The sequence below is a fragment of the Ischnura elegans genome, chromosome 12 (genome assembly GCF_921293095.1).
Source record: "Ischnura elegans chromosome 12, ioIscEleg1.1, whole genome shotgun sequence".
NCBI lineage: Eukaryota > Metazoa > Arthropoda > Insecta > Odonata > Coenagrionidae > Ischnura > Ischnura elegans.
Window position 1 is genome coordinate 16,820,090 of NC_060257.1, and position 17,771 is coordinate 16,837,860.

The window sequence follows — 17,771 nt, forward strand, 5'->3', positions numbered from 1 at the left end:
TGTTAGATATAATCGTAATAAATATAAAAAAAAAACAAATACTTTTTATTTAATGCGATAGGAAAAATGAAATATATTGTTTTATTTTCGAATTGAAGTTTCTAAAAGGGGATCTGTATACTTTGATGCGATATAAAAATATTAGTTTCAAACAGAGCTCTTTCAAACAGCATAATACGACAAAAGTTTCACTAGTACCATCTACTGTATCACGAATAAGACGATAAACCAAAGTTAATTGAAAAAAAGTTTGAATACTGAGTTATTCTTTCCTTGCAATAGCTGGCCGAACAGTGCTATCGTTTTGTCTCCAGAATTTTCACGTGTTTTACCCTCGAAGACTTTCTAAAATAAAGATTTTAAAATGATAGGCTTAAAAAATTATTGTTTACACACCATCCCTAGGTACCAGAGTATTACAGAGGGACATGCATTTTTTTAACATCCTGTGTATAATGCGGCTGTTTTAAGGCATGTATGTCAAGGGACAGCGCGGACAGGCGAGCAGGCTGATGGATGAACTGATTGGTGGGAAGTGGACGTACACACAGACACACACAGGGAGAACCTAAAAGAAAACAGCGGAGACAAGGAGGAGGTTGGGAGGTGTAGTAAATTCAAACTGGAGCCTCCGATACATTAGAATCCGAGGCAAATGATAAAAAAAGATACCGTCAAAACACAAGGCATTGCACAAACAAAGTGAAAATGAGTAAATAAAGAGTGAGGTGGATAAATAAGAAGAGTGGGCCAACTTTGGAAGAAAGGGTGAATACGAAATGATGGTGGTGCAAATAGCGTTAAAAGGAAACAATATGAAAGAGCAAGCACTATGGGAGATGCATTTCCACAAAGCATAATATTTAAAAAAGCCTTGGAGTTCAGGTCTGGGAATTAAATGCAAAAATGTCATACTAACTACATATATTATACTGCATGCATGCGTCAAACTCTTGTCTCTACTTTTTCATTTTTGTGCAATTGAATCCTGTTTATATTTCTTATTTTATTGTTGTAAAAAATAGTAAAATCGTTCATGACTTCATCTATGAATTTATTTTAACCATTATTCATAGCCCTGAAGAAGATATTAGAAGTATATCGAAACGTCGGCAAACATTTCGCATTTCATACCCAGACTTATACTCCAAGACTGTATTAATTATTACATAATTGAGGTCATGAGAAAGAAATCGATATATCTAATCAGCAAAGGATAATGCTAGCAAGCGAAACGACAATGACACTTAACATTAAATATAGAGACGAATGATTGAATCTGCTCTGCCCCTATAATCCAAAAGCATAGTTTTACAACAAAGGATATAATATTTATACAAAATAATTTTCATCTACTTCAATACAAGTACACATGCTCCAATATTAACGTCATATGACAAATGTAACTAGTGATTCAATTACTAAGCTGTGCAAGTGCTCCGGAGTAAATTAAACTTTACAAATATACTTTCATGGTGATTGAAACGAGTCGTTATTAAACATATTGATGAGCATTTTATCTTTTTCACATGCAAATTACACACCAAAATGATGCTGTAATAAAGAATGCGGGACGCGAAAATCCTAAAATTCGAGACTCGATCTATCCAACGTCTACCTCATCCACTATTGCCATTGGCGAGAGAGATTTTACGTAAAATCAAGACACAGTAGCAAGCGGTACCTTAATAAGAGCCAGTATACTGATTCATGACGGTGCTTTTTTATGATTCCAGGAATTTAACTTGACGAAAGCAGTACAACGTATATTGTTGGCAAATTTCAATCTCCATAGCATACTTTTTAGAATATTTTTTGCTGGGAAGGCTGATATGGTGAATTTACTCGGATAAAAATGCGTTCTCGGTTACGGTCCGCAGAATGATACGCTGCCACAATGGAATCCGACATTTTTTATGAATGCGTCAAATGGTAATTTTCTAAATCATTAATCTAGTAAAATGAAGAAGTAATTTCATCGAGTTGATACGTATGTTGTTTTCATATCAGTCAACGCCCCATGTAATAAGGATGGCAAAGAATTAACTAATTTTCATTAAACTTCACATATTTTTTCTGAAACAAAATAGTACAAACAAAACATATTTGCAAAATTTACCCCAACAATAGCTCACAAAAAGGAACCGTAGAGCAGAAATTTCTCAAACACTTATCACAGACGGATTCATTATTTCCTTTAAATCTAATGACGGTGACCAAACGACTTTACATGCATATGAACTTTATAATGACGTAAAAGAATACCCAAAAGACATAAAATCAGGGATTCTTACGCATAAATGTATTCTTTCCCTCGAAAATTATATAAGGAACTTAATGTAAACGATTTAAAATTTTCCTGGTGAATACATCTGACGAATATTTCTCGGGTTTGCATCCAGGTTAAAGCTTTTATACAAGCCGACGTTTCGGAAGACGACTTATCTTCCATCCTCAAGGATGTGTTACTTAATGGAAGTCCAACTTTACACTAAAGCTAATAAAAGCTTTAACCTGGATGCAAACCCGAGAAATATTCGTCAGAACTTAATGTAGTTTTGCAGCTAGTTAAGTTTTTATTGCATTATTATTAAAAAGTATATCTCTTTTCGTATTCAAGCTACCTAACCTCATTCTAAGCTAAGATTATTTTTAGACTAAAAAATCATCCATAGATAGATTACATTGAAAAATAATCTGGGTTATATTTCGCTGATAACGCATGATAAACGTAATGAGTACGACACAACGAATTCGCGAAGCTTAACCTTGACAAAAAGCTGGACTTAAAAATGCGGACACAAGAAGGTTGTGCTTCCAAAAAATAGCTAATGAGACTAAAACGTAAGTGGCTTCACTCGCAAAATATATTTTCCGATAGAAATAAAAATAGGGGTTACATAGGAAACATTATTACGGTGTTAAAAGAGAAGAAATACTAAACGGTTAGCTGCAGAGGACCTGAGATGAGAGCTCCTCCAAACCTATCTTCGGATTGATGACTTTTTATTTATTTGAGTTTTCTACCGATAAAGGTAGATTTCCTTGGAGTATTTACGAAGTAATCTGGAAATCTCCCTTCATGGACTAATTCCTGGGCCTATTCAATTCACAATACGGCCTACTCCCTTTCATACTACCTTAAAATTATATTCCTCTCTCCTTCCTTCCTCTCCCTCGTTTACCCAATATTCTACCCTCTAACACTGTTCTCAATATCCTTTTTTTCGACATCCCCTCCCCGCACAGTACTCGCTCCATCCATACCTTCTCTCTCCTCCGTATCTCATCTAGAAGCTGCCTCTCTTCACCCATCGTGACCAGCACTCGACGGTACGCCTCCTTTCCTTCCACTTCTCCATTCTTCGCCACACCCACATCTCTAACGCCTCATAGAGCTCCATAGTATGGAGCATTTATAAAGTATTCTGGCAGATCCTCTTCCCTTCATGGACTTCCATCTTCGATTCATTATAAGGTCCACTCCATTCCATCCTCTTCCTCGTTTACCTAACGATCCTCTCTCTAACTTTGTTTTCAACATCCCCTCCCCGCTCAATATTCGCTCCATCCATACCTCCTCTCTACTCCGTATGTCATCTTGACGCTGCCTCTCCTCACCCACCGTACCCAGGACTTCGTCGGACCTCCTCCTCCGTCCACTTTGCCTTCCTCATTTTTCTCCACACCCACATCTCGAAAGCCTCCAGTAATTTCTCGTCGTTCTTTTTAAGTGTTCATGTTTCCACACCACAAAACGATACATTCAACATCAGACTTTTCGCTATCCTTTTCTTTATACTCTTACATAACGATCAACTCATAGGCTCCTTCCTATTCGCGAACACCTCCTTTGCAAACGATTGTTGACTTAAGGGAATAAAATAAAACGTACCATTCACCCACACTTATCACTTCATAGTAGCTCTTTTTTACTGACTACGGGGATATTAGCAGAAAAATTCTAGCATTCATACACAGCCTTCCCAAACAAACTCACTCACTCTCAGGCCCACTTATGTCCTAGTTGACATACAGCCGCTCCAACTTTTGTGCTTGCGTTTAGAACTTCCTTCATCTTACTACCGTCTTTTCTCAGCGCATGGCCAAACCATCCTATTCTTCTGCCCCAAATTTCACCAATAATATCAATACTTCTATAGAGTTCTCTGATCTCCTTTTTTAATTTTCAACTCCATCTCCTTTATTTATAAGGGAGTCCATTAATTATCCGTAAATTCTTATTTTCGAATCAATTTCTTCAGATCACTCGAATGTTGAGGTCTCAGATACCAATTAATAACCTGATTGGAGCAATGTAAGAGATCCATGCTTACAAGTAGCCGAGGGATAACCTCACTCCACTCTTCTCCGAAACCCCGGAGACACTTGTGGAGTCGAGGAAGCCTTTCATACGACGGATCGTATTGCTAATTAGAGTGTCCAAGAAAGTGGACGTTGACGATGAAGTTACGACTACAACCCTTTTGGCAGTACGTATGCGGCTTGAAGCAATAATCTATAGTATGTGTAACTTAGGGATTAGTGCGCATTGTACTCGCTTTGTGATAAGTACACTTTTGCTCCACAATTTCACACGGTAATGGGACACAAAGCAATTTCAGTACTTGCTGCTGGAAAACCATAACAAATGTTTCGAAAAACTATCCCGCCAGCTGGAGCAATAGACGTGTGGCGAAGGGTGCTCGGAGAGGAGTCTTAAATTAAACTTAAATTAAATTATAATTTTGAAAAGGGCACGTTGGAGAAATTTGAATACTTCATCCCATCTACCATTTAATTAGGTCCTTTAATGAGCGGAATAAAACGATTTCCAATGCCTATACGCTTAGAACAACATCTGTCTTTTATTATTTTTTCTGTCGTACCTAGATACAAAATAAGATTCTAAGATGATACTCTCCCTGTCCTATGAAATATATCTGTACTTGACAGCTCGAGCAGTACAAGCATAGTACGTAGCCTTTAAGGATACTGGGGGGTATATGAATATAAGAAAATCTTTATAAAATAATTTATAATGCGCACGATGCCAATGGAATCTTAAAAGGCTACATCACTCACTCACAAACGGTCATCTTTAGTCTTCTTTCGCAAAAAAAATAATCTATTGCTTCAAAGCTTCCTTTGTAATATTCAAATTTTCAGGGAGTATGCGATTGAGCTTCGTTAATATTCACCTCTATCTCAAGCATAAAAAATCCGAGAAAATACCAAGGAAAAAATTTTAACAACGCTAAATATCATGTAATTTTCAAATTAATAAATGAAGTTTTAAGATGGCGAGCAACATATCACTGAAAAAACAGCTGAGTGGGAGGGATGCGACCTCTTGGCATAAATATCACTCTCGGGTGCCCCTAATGATATTCAAACAGCAGCAGTAAATAGCATAAATTCATTGCAATGAGAATTAAGGATGAAAAGTCCCGAAGGGTGATCTAAGGAATTTTTTTAGGGGATTGAAAAATGAAATTTACCGAAAAAAAACCTTTTTTAAAATTGAAAGGCGCCCTCCTTTTAAAAAGACACAAAGAATATTATTTTATGGAGGAGTGAATCAAAATAAAATGCTGATTTCAGTAAAAAAAATTTAAATAGGGAACATTTTCTTTTAACTCAGTACTACCCTCTCTTATACATCCTCAACTTCGGGATATCCTTTCGGGAGATAGGTTATATCTATTTCAAAACAAGAATACTTTCTTGAATTCAACAACTGTCAAGTTCCAAACAATGGATAACAGAAGCTCTAACATGTAGTCTTGTAAAATGTACAATCACATCTTACATTTCAGTGATGAGATTACTTCCTTCTTATTTTAAGGAGGCCTTTTTCCGGTGTAAGGAAAAACTAAGTTTTTTAAATCAAAGGAATTGGAATCGAAGCAAATCAATAAAAAAATCCCAAGGCCGGAATCCACGATTGCTAATTAGTGCGTGCCCGGAATAGAACGCGTCCCGGTTGCTTGAGGACAGGATACGAGGAAGAGGAATGATTGGAAAATGAGAATCCACAGGTTAAATAAAAAAGAGCAAAATATTTTTTTCTCTGGTGAAGAGGGTGGCTTCAATTCCATTGAACTTGTGTTTTTAATACCGTTTGCTTTTGCTCCACAGTTTCACACGGCATATGGGAGATAAAACAATGTCAGAATTTTCCGTTAGAAAACAATAACGAATGTTTAGAAATAACCATGGGAATACTTTCATATTTTTGGATGTCATTATATATTGACGAAAATTAAAAAAAAAGATATTTTTTCATATGATACTATTTGAAAATTAAGCTGCAATGACACACAGAAGAGCCGAATTTCCATGAGATAAAAATCACTCCATTTGACCTCGAATCAGATCCCATTGAGTACACGCTGAATGTTTCAACGTCAAAATTGCCCTGATTTTTAAAAGGGTCCATGCAACATGAGCAGTCCAATCGGGAAAATAATCATCGTACTCGACAGAAAATTTTCAAATAAATTTTTTACCTACATCGCTGGGTTCAATTCACCTGTATAATAACATTATATTCCTATTACATATGAGACTTGAAGGGTAAAAAAAAATAGAAACACTAATAATTGAAATTACAGATTATTGGAATTTTGTAAACATTCGAGAAGGATAGCCGCGCAATATTAACATCTAAACCTAAGCAGCGCCCTCGATTAATTCTTCGAGTGATAAAAAGCTAATTTTTTTACTCATAAAAAATTCTATGCCGTTTTTGGAAAAATTATGCTACTTTAATCTTTTTACTTTATTTTTAGTTTCTGAATTTTTGTAGGAAATCAAGTAATCGGTTAAACTAAAACCGTTAAAGAAACTTCTGCCAATATATTCATTACTAACGTCACCTAATGAGAAAATTTTAAACTGCTAGTATATTTAGTTAATTAGAGCAAATTATTGAATTGTCAGATTATTATTTAAGCAAGTGTGTAAAATTTCAAGATAATCCGAAAATGGAACGTGGGCAACGATCAAGTACCTACAAGATTTCGTCGATGAAACACAGACAAAGCAAGTTAAGAAAAAGCATAAATAAAAGATGTTTGTAATAAATGTTGCAATCCGGTAAGGTACAACCACTTGCGCTGAGTGACGATTAGGGAGGAAAAAAGATTTTCCACCAAATGAATCCAATTGGGGTTTAAGTAGATTTATAGCCAAGGGTTTAGTTCGAAGTAACTGAAATAATACGTTCAACGAGTTGCGCAATTACAGTATGAAACCAACGGAGGACGAGAAGAGAAGATAAAAGCGCATGTTCCCGGATAGAACCTCCAGTAATCTCTTCTCCACTCGTATACGTTAAGTTCCAAGAGGATAAGCAGCTTTGAGGCCTCTTATCACTATTCCCCTGCCTTTCCATTATTCAACGCCATACACCTCCGGCTCACTTCACGTTTACCCTTCCTTGCAACAATTCAGTTCTCCACCCATTAACCCAATGTCGTATTTTTCACCTTCCTCTCGCCAAATAAAAGCTACACAAACACCAACGCTTTCCACAAGAGCGCATCGGGTTGTAATAACATAGTTGCGCAATAATCAAAGCTTTTAATTTCTTATTACACTGAACCGAATCTATAAAAGAAAGTCGAAAGATTATAGAATCATAACAAATGCAAAATTCAAAATTTTCGATCTTTTTTCAAACACAAACTTCCATGACACTAGCCTTTCTCGTATACAATAAATAAGTATACACTAAACGAAATCGAGTCATACGGCATACAGGGAAAAAAGGATTAATATTATTAATTATTATTTTTTTTCCTTTTCTTGACCTTGTTTAATCGGGTTTTTTATTGTGTAATTGCACCTTTTGTACCTTTTTTTATGTATAAATGTCCCGATTGTACCTTTTTATATGTATAAATATTGTATATCGTTTTAATCTTTGTATTTTATATTGTTCATACTTTTTTCTTGCATAGCCCTGATGATGATTTAAAAATAAATCGAAACTTTGGCTGAAACTTGTTTTAAAATTGACTTAAACTCCAGGAAATATTACATCGTATTATTAATTATATTACTTTAGAAAGTTAGAATGAATGAATGCAGCAGTAAATTTAGAAAGCGTGCCTTGATTTCAGCCCACAATATCTTCGGTGTTCTGTTCATGCGATTGAAATTACTGGGCTGGGAAATTTGAATTAGGTTATAGGACTTCACCATATATAAGACTTATCTTTACTCGAATAAAATAAAAAGACCTATCTTAATATTTCAGATAGAAAATTTTAGTCATCAGCATAGTAAGGGAGCAGTGAAAATGAAATAAAGATACTAGATTGTCAAATCACGATTAAATTACAGATTTCACTCGATACATTTATCATCAGAATATTTTTTTAGCATTTTTATAATTGGGTAATGAGGTTATTAATATAATTACTTTATTTTAGGATTGGTAAGCATTAATTAATAGTTTCATCAATTTTTAAACCCTCATATTTCTGTTTACCTATTTTTTCTAGCTATAATTTTTTTTTCATTTTTCTCACGCCATCTCCAGTTCCACAAACTTCGTTCCCTTATCTATAAAATTTTTGCCTGGTAAATACGGTGTAGTTGGAGTGCCGGCCAATTAGCAATTTCAAGTGCTAAGTCGTTGGTACTCTCTGTAATCCTATAAGAAATCAGAAGTAAGACACTCATAATAATGACACTATAAAATGAAGGTACCTATGGTACCTACATTAGATGAAAATAACATTTTAGGTGGAAATATGCGATTACATCTTCTGTTCCGGGTATGATTTTAATATTTCAGCACCTCCTGTCTGGCATGTTACCTTTAAGTCTGAACAATCGCTCGTTCAAGCCCATTCAAAACCACCTCAGCATTTTCTGTACGTCCTCCAAGGCTTTTAACAAGACAATCTCGAGAGGGAAGGCACACGACCTTAAGACCCCGCCGTGATGTTCTTCATCATGAGCGTCAGATCTGCTCTTTACTGAAAAACTTTGGAACAGGACTCCTAGCTGAAAAATGCCTACAACTTCGCCAAAATATTCCATCTTTCCATTCCATTATGTTATCTTTCTAACCATATGCGTTATTTTTGCATTAATTCCATTCACCATTCCACAAAACGTACTAGCCGGAGACCATAAGACAAATGAAAAAATTACGCCATATAATCGTAAAATCGAATAGAAATCCTACCCCAAAGGCGAGTGCCTGCAGTAGATATTAATCGGAATGTAAAACGGTTACGCCCACGTAGCAAAAGTCTGCACAATTGATTTCCTCTGCAATTTTACGAATCTATCGACAAAATATAGACAAATTCGTCTACTATTCCCAAAAAATTAATCATAAGTTATCGAGGCTTACTCAGTCACCTGATGTAGACAAAAGCCGAAATCTTTGCTTCGTAAAGGGTCCCCACTTTATCCAAAATTAAATGTGTTCACTAATTGGCTGAATTTTTAACATTTTTAATGGTGCTATCGTGGTTAGTCCATTTGTGCGACTATAGTATCTTTTTACTTCAAACTTCAAGAGATTTTCAGCTTCTTTTAGTATTTTTTATTCCACTTTATCATGCTAAAGTTACATCCTTTACACTTGAATCCTGTAAAACTAAACTACCCCCTTAATACCGAGAAACCGTCCAGAGATGTCTTTTTACCGGTCATTTCACGATGGATTCATTTTAAGGGTAGTAATTTCAATTTTAGGATGAGTTAGGATATACTAAAAGAGCACTGGACCTCTTTCTCACAAGATTTGCGTTCAATATTTCTTCGTGGTCTTCTTTTCCCGCTTACTAATTGCAGCTGAAAGACACCTTTACGGCTATTCCGCATAGCAGTCTGCGCGCCTCGCGAAAGTGGCAAGTGCCTCTTGGCTCTTTAGAGAGAAGGTTTTCTCAAAATACATTCAGCGGATATTAGAATTTTCAGATATGAATTCAAAACACCTCGGTAAATTCTCTAATATTATTCTTCTGACGCGTATATTTTTAAACGTTTCTTTTGTTACAGTTTATGTAAAATATCCACCATTTTGAAATGCACAGGATTCCAAAATCATTTATAAATCTCTGAAAATAAGTTAAAATAAAGAAAAAGTACCTCATTATTTGAATTTCATCAGATATGAATTCAAAACATTTTCGTAAATTTTCTAATATTAATTTCCTGACGCGCATATTTTTAAACGCTAATTTTGTTACAGTTTATGTAAAAAAACCCACCATTTTGAAATTTAAAGGATTCTAAAATCGGCAATAAATATTTGAAAATAAGTTTAAATAAAGAAAAAGTAACTTATTGTTAGACGATACCATTTTTTCCATTGAAATATTCTAATAGCGTCAGCATGAATCTCATCTGCAATATTTTCCTAGAAAACAGAAAAATTGCGTACCTTATAAGGTAATGTCGTGTTTGCAATTCTGTACCTACGCAACAACGAATTCGCCTGGTGATGATGATGAATGAATGATTGAATGATTACCAACCTTTTATGAAAAGTTTCAGGTTTCTATCTCGAAAACGCCATTTCAGTTACGCTACGTAGCTCTTTCTTTTAAAAAATACATGAAATGAACGAAGTTCCTCGATGAAGTTTCTTAACTGGAATTTAAAGAATAAATTTGTTGTGAAAGATAAGCAGCCATTTATTGGGCGCCAATTATTCGAGTGCAAGTTTATTTTTTCCTCATTGATCACTGATATTATGCGTTATATATAACACGCACTGAGTTTCAGATCTATATAAAAGGGAAAAAAATGAGTTATTACATCTTTTTAGGTGGCTGAAGAATGGATATGGATGAACTTATGGAATAGATTAAATAAACAGGAATGACAGGCCTATTCCATCTCATATAGATATTATCTCTTTTTCCGAGTTTCTTCTAAGATCGACTCGACCCATTTATCTCGGCATAGCCCCTAGAAGATTATTCTCACATCATTTTTTCCAGGCGCTCGCTAAGTTTTAATAACCAAGAGCCTGGGGAAATAGGGCATATCCTCCACGTGCCATTGGTATACAGACGAATGCATCAGAAACTAATTGGCGATAAATTCCGCTATGCTTCAATATTTTTTAAAGACGTTCGGGACGTTTGTGAAGATATTTCCATCGCTATCGGGCGTTAGATAATTTCCTCAACGTATTCCACTAGTAACGTTCCAATAAAAGAGTAGAAGGAGCTCCTAGCCAATTAGGGCACAATTGCAATAGGTAACCAGGAAACTGCACTCAAGATGCGGAAGTTGTCCTCCGTGACAAGAAAAAAGGATATTTCTGGCAACGTTTAAGGACTTAATAGTATTTGTTTAACAAATTCCAGTAAATTACGGTATTATATAGGACATAATTTATATTTACAAAATTAATCATAAAAGCCAGAACCTAAATCTCCCATTTATTAATTACTGAGCGATAAATAATTCGTCGTAAGGATATTGTTTCTCTTATATTTTATGTAACGTAAAACATGTGCGTCGCATTATATCATTGATATATACGAATCATTTAAGAATGTTATGGTTTATTAACCTCATTAATCGAAAAACCGGAAGAAAAAGAACCGGAAGAAGGAAAACATGTCATTGTCCGACACGAAAAATTTCCCTGTACCAGGAACCGAACTATGAAACTAGCATCTTAATTCCGGAAAGCAAAAGACCAATAAGAAATTGAAAAACGTAATGGCTAGCGTCATCCGTAAGCCAAAATTTCACTGTTCGATACCAGGAGAAGTAGTATTTTATCGTGAATATTAATAGGCTTGTGCTGCCAAAGCAGTATGCAATATTTTACTGACACAAATGGTATACTCACTCACTAAAGTTATTCAATGAGAAGGTTAGCCTGAATAGGTGAGGGTAAAGATCATCCTCAACAAAGCCAGATGCATGTGCTACCACATATTTCGGATATAAAATTCATTTCCCATTCCCCTGTCCATTTTCCATGCAGCTCTCCAATCAAATAAGTTTAACTATGCACACTCAAGTAATTAATTCTATATCATCATCTCTTTCCCAATTAGTAAAGCTGATGCATGGACTTGATTTAAAGTATTTTCAATAAAACATTGACCGTGATATGTCTTACAAGGAAAAGTTCACCACTTCTTTTGCTCATGTACTTTTTAATTACAAGGAGTGCAAAGTATAATTTTCACGGATCTGATTTTTATGTATATCATTAGCCAATCATGCTCCTTTCTGACTGCTTATGCTTTACCAGCCCGAATGGAAAATTTACGAAATAGAAATCATTAAAAATTACCTCCGTCATATCGTCGCCATCAACAAGCAAAGCTCTACATAATGACTCGATGCAGCACTCTACCCTTCATTCCTATTGCATAGCAACATACAAGTAGTTACCCAAGAGTTATCTCCTATTGTAAAGCAACATAATTACCCGAGATTTATCATTGAAGCTCATTGTAAAAGTTTACTCTGAACGATATTGGTACTTGAAACCAACATACTGTCTTACCCACTCAAGTGTTTTAATTCGAAGATTGGCTTTTTTACGTGAGGGGAGAGCTCACCCTAAGCTAAGCCAAAAGCGTTCATTCAGGGTGAATGGCCTACCTCCTTTCCTGAGCCACTTCGAACTTCAATAATTTTATTTAAGAGAGTCCAAATATTTCATCTGGGATTCAAACACGGGATCCTTCGATAAGCAAGCTAGTGCACATATTGTCAGCAGAAGGAAAAACTTTGAAGCTATAACTTAAAGATTTTGTAATTTTCAATGGAAAGTAAAAATAACAATAATTTTGCAGTTAATTTTTAAATACGATTCGGAAAAGTTTAATAGATAAGGCGACTATGAATTTTTGTATTGGATCTAGTCTTCTTTTTAAACTTTAAACAATTATTTCTGTGGGAAAAAATATTTCGAGAACTAGACTTCCAAATATTACGAAAATATTTACAACAGCAATCATAGGAAATGTCTCGAATGGAACATTTCACCATTCCAGGGCCATTTTTCCGCACAATTTTTGATTACGCGGAGTGCAAAGGATTTCTCCCACGGCTCTTTCGGTGTTTCAGGAAGGATTTCCCAAAAGCCTCGACCTCAACGATCAACCACCCCGAGCTGCTTTGTCTCCTCCCCGTGGAGAGAGAGAGAGAGAGAGAGAGAGAGAGAGAAAGCAAAAGATAGAAAGAGAAAGATCCTCCCTACCGCAATTTGCACCGGTGATACAGAATCAGCGATGCGGCCTAAATATTCATGAGACGGAGGCTGCGGAGGAGAGGACTTAGGATGCCCAGAGGGAGGTAGAAGGGTGGCATTTTGAGGGGGGTGCCGGAATAAAACTGCAGGAGAGGGTGCGCCGGGATTCGGAGAGGAAGGAAACTTGGGGAGAAAGAGCTGGAGAGGAAAGTGGTAAGACGCTACGGAGAAAGCTTCTCTCATAAGTACGGTATTTATTGATGCAATACACATCAAAAAGATGCTCGAAAAGAAATATAATTATTTGGTTATCTTTCTTGTCTATTGATTTAAGTATTCGTACGATTAAGGTAGGTTTTCATGGAGTACTTATGAAGTATTGTAGAAGTCTCCCGTTCCTCCATGTAAAGAATGAGAGGATATTGGTGTACGTTACGGAGAATTCACACACAAGTACCAATGGTATTTATTAATGTAGTACGCTACGCCATCAGAGAGATGTTCGAAAGGCAATATCAGCGATTGATCCTCTTCCTTTTCACTAACCAAGATGAAATTTTTGGGAAAAAATTCGATATATAAGAGTAAGTGTATTGTATCGTAACTCACCGAATTTTATTGATCTACACGAAATATGTTAGAAGCTTATCAAACATTCTTCTAGTTGATAGATAGAATTTAAAAAATATTTTCTTAATATATATGATAAAATAGTATGCACACGAATTTTATACGAGAAAGGACTCTCTTACTATCATTAAGCACTAAATTTCATTGATCTTTACGGAATATGCTAGAACTATTTCAAATATTCTTCTCGTGGTTATAGCAAATTTTTAAAATGTGACTTACTTTGATAACATGCATTGTAAACTCAGTTACGCAGAAAGATTTTATGCATACAATGAAGACCTATACTTTCAGATATTATATGATGGGTCTCTTTTTTTGGGCGGAAAATTTGCTAAAAATAAAAATTCATCCAGTTTTAGATATGTTTCCCCGCCATTCCTATATTTAAATGAACAATATGACGTATTATATGCAAGGAACTATCTACGGACTACACTGGACGGGTAGAACATAGCCTGCCTTATTTAAACAAAAGGACGAGAGCTAGAAATACACTGATAGCGATTGGTTATCATGAGACGGGCGAAGAGGGAGGCCGTGGAAGAGAGAACTTGGGATGCCCAGAGGGAGGCTTTTTAAGGGGGATGCCGGGATAAAACTGAAAGAGAGATGGTATGCAGGGATTTGAAGAAGAATAAAACGGAAGAGAAGAAGACAGAACGGGTGAGGGAAGTGGTGAAATTTTACGGAGAAAGCTCCTCTCACAAGTAAGTACGGTATTTATTGATGCAGTAAACTGCATAACCAGGAAGATGCTCAAAAAGCATTATCAGCGATTGGTCCTCTTTCTTATCTATTAAAGTAAGTACTTTATCGATTAAGGTAGATTTCCACGGAGTATTTAAAAAATATACCGGCAGTATACCGTCTCTTAAAGGTGAGCACGAGAGGAAATTGGTGAAACCTTAGTCTGGGAGAAGGAAAAACCTGCTCTCATACGTACTGTTTTTATTGATGCAGCACGCTACATCACCAGGGAAATACTCAAAAGGCAATATCAGCGAATCAGCACATACTCTTTCTTGTTAAGAGTATAGAGTTAACGAACCCGTATTATGAAAAAAATCACTAAGGTGAAATTTTGGCGAAAAAAACTGGAAATACTCGAGTAAGTGTATTGCATCACTACACACCGAATTTTATTTATCTGCACGAAATATTTTAGAAGTAATTCAAATATTCTTCCCGAGAATAAGGGGAATTTAATAAATGTTTTCATTACTTACATATATAATAGTATTCACACGAAATTTCTTCCAAAGAAAGTAATTTCTAAGCTAACAATACACACCGAATTTCATTTATCTGCACGGAATATGTTGGAGGTTATTCAAATATTCTTCCGCTTATGTAGGGCATTAAAAAATTTTGACTTTACATAGATAACGTTACAGTATGTACATGTATAATACTACAGTAAGCACAGGAAATTCATAACAAAGGGAGTACTTTCTAAACAACCATTACACACCAATATTTAATCGATTTTCACGCAATATGTTAGAAGTAATTCTCCCCTGAATATAGGGATTAAAAAAAATATTCCTATGCATAGATAATATTAGATTATTTACACTCAGTAACGCAGTGAGATTTTATGCAAACAATAAGGACAAAAACTTGCAGACATTATATGATGTCTCTCTTTTTTGGACGGAAAACTGCATTTAATTACTCTCAAAAACGAAATTAAGTTCGTTTTAGATCTGTTTTCAGCCACATCTACTCTTAAATGAACAATAAGATTTAATAACTGCATGGATACATCTCCAAACAACAATTACAGGGGCAGAATATATCCTGCCAAATTTTTCATCAAAATTTTCAGAATTATTTCAGCACAAATATGAAAGCTCTAAATGCTATTATAGCGACTGATTATCTACCTTCACATGAAAGCACTAATAAACTCTGCATTTAGAAAAAAGAGCACCGGTTAGCAATTATGAAAGCGAATGACGATTTTTTTCACTCAAAATGAAACACTAAAATATTCGGCCAATAGCGTTAGCATGGGAAAATAAGTACCTCAGTATTAATAGGAGATTGCCGAAACCCGAGTTTGAGAGATTGGTTTGAAAAAATTAGGTCCTTCCCATTTCGAATGAAACTAGATTCAGGAGTAGAACTTTTGTGGACTATTTTTTTACTACTAAATCTGGTCTGATTCGAAATGGCAAGGGCCTTATTCATTCCTTTATTTTATACTGTATAATTTTTCTGCTACGGGAGCGGCATATCCTCTACGGAGTCACTAATCCAATTCACGCAAACGGACTTGAGAATTTGAATCTACTGGCTGCTTTCGTCCAATCAGAAGGGGCGATACTATGAGTACCGCAACGGCAAAAAACTGATTATAGGTGCGTCAGAATCAAGGAGTCACAATTAAACGAAATAATGGTACCTCACACTACGAAGTTCAAAATAGTTAATGAAGATTGCTATAGCCGAAGCCAAGCGATGTTAGTGTACTTATAGTGTATAATGTACTTACAGTCATTTAGAACTCTAGAATTTAGGCGCCAGTTTCGAAGAACTAACATCAGTTGGCTTCGGCTATTGCATTCTTCGTTAACTATTTTGAACTTCGTAGATATAGGTGCCATTATTTCGTTAAATGTGACTCCTCGATTTTGAAGCTCATATAATCAGTTCTTTTGCCGTAGTGGTACTCATATCTCGGTTAAAATTTATAGTTTTCCTTCCCATGACGTCCATTGCCAAAGAATCCAACTCAAACCAAATATGTGGGTTTAAAAATGTACGTATTACGAATAATATTTAGTGGGTACCCTTATTAATTTGAGAGGTGCTTGATTAATTTGTTATACTGCATTTTTTAAAAACCTTTTCCCCAAAAAAATTTACTTACTGATTGTAACTTATATTTTCTTTTTCTTACATTTTATCTTCACGCACAAGAGCGTTGCAATAAAATCCTGTACTCAATGGCGGTTTTAAAGAGGATTTTACCTAATAGTGTCGTGTAGGATGCCAAATAAATTTGAATGGTATTCGATACAGTTTTTGTAATTAAAAGATCGCATTTCGAAAATTTCAAGAAGTATATTTTTCATTTACGTATTTCTCGGAGTGGCATCCATGGAAGGAATGAGCTCTCGATACATTCACTCGCTAGTCCCATGCATCTTTCAACTCATACCAATCGATGCCTCTCTGCCGTGAGGAAAAAAACAAAGAAATAAAATTGTTGGCCGGAAATCCTCACAAATTTCCACTCTCCTCAATTTCCCACGGCGAATTTCATTCAAAACGGCGAAATCCTTTTTGATTCATCGCGTTTTATTTTTTCCCTCTGCCTTTCTTTTTCCTTTCGAGCCACACCACACATCCCACCTTCATAAACATTCCTTCCCTTTGTCCCACGGCGCCGTCGTTTTGGGCTGGGTCCTCCCCCCTGGATAAATTTAACGAACGAGCAAAAGCCACAGTGGAGATGCCGGAGGATTTTTGTGGTGATGGTGTTGGTGTGGGGGAAAAATGGAAGCGTTCTGGAAAGAAGAGGAAATCTGGACAAACCTCGCTTGGCGTGTGCGAAAGACTTAATTGCTTGCGGGGAAATGGGAGGGAGGGACCGTATTTTTCGGAGCGAAAAGTGTGAGGGATAATATAAAGAGAATGTGCCGTGAAAAACCCTTGGGCGTTGATTATAAAGCGTGCGAAATAATTTGAAGAGATGCTGGAGAGAGGTTGGGATTAAGGCAGTTCGTGGAAAGGGAATAGCGAGTCAAGGACTTAGTCGGAATCTGTTTCATTGAATCTCGTGCGATCGGGTAATATATAAATGACACTATCATCTTGTGTGGCTATTCAAGACTTTCATAGGGAATGAGAAATAGAGTAACCAATCAACCAAACTTTGAGAAGTAGGGATCGGGGAATATTCTCGTTTTGTCTCGCTGCTGTCCAGTTG

General features: G+C 35.9%; 1 protein-coding gene across 1 annotated transcript in view; it reads right to left on the reverse strand.

Moving 5' to 3' along the window:
- The window catches only part of LOC124169557, a 166,730-nt gene that overhangs the window by 97,252 nt on the left and 51,707 nt on the right, over window positions 1-17,771 (reverse strand). The window lies entirely within an intron of this gene.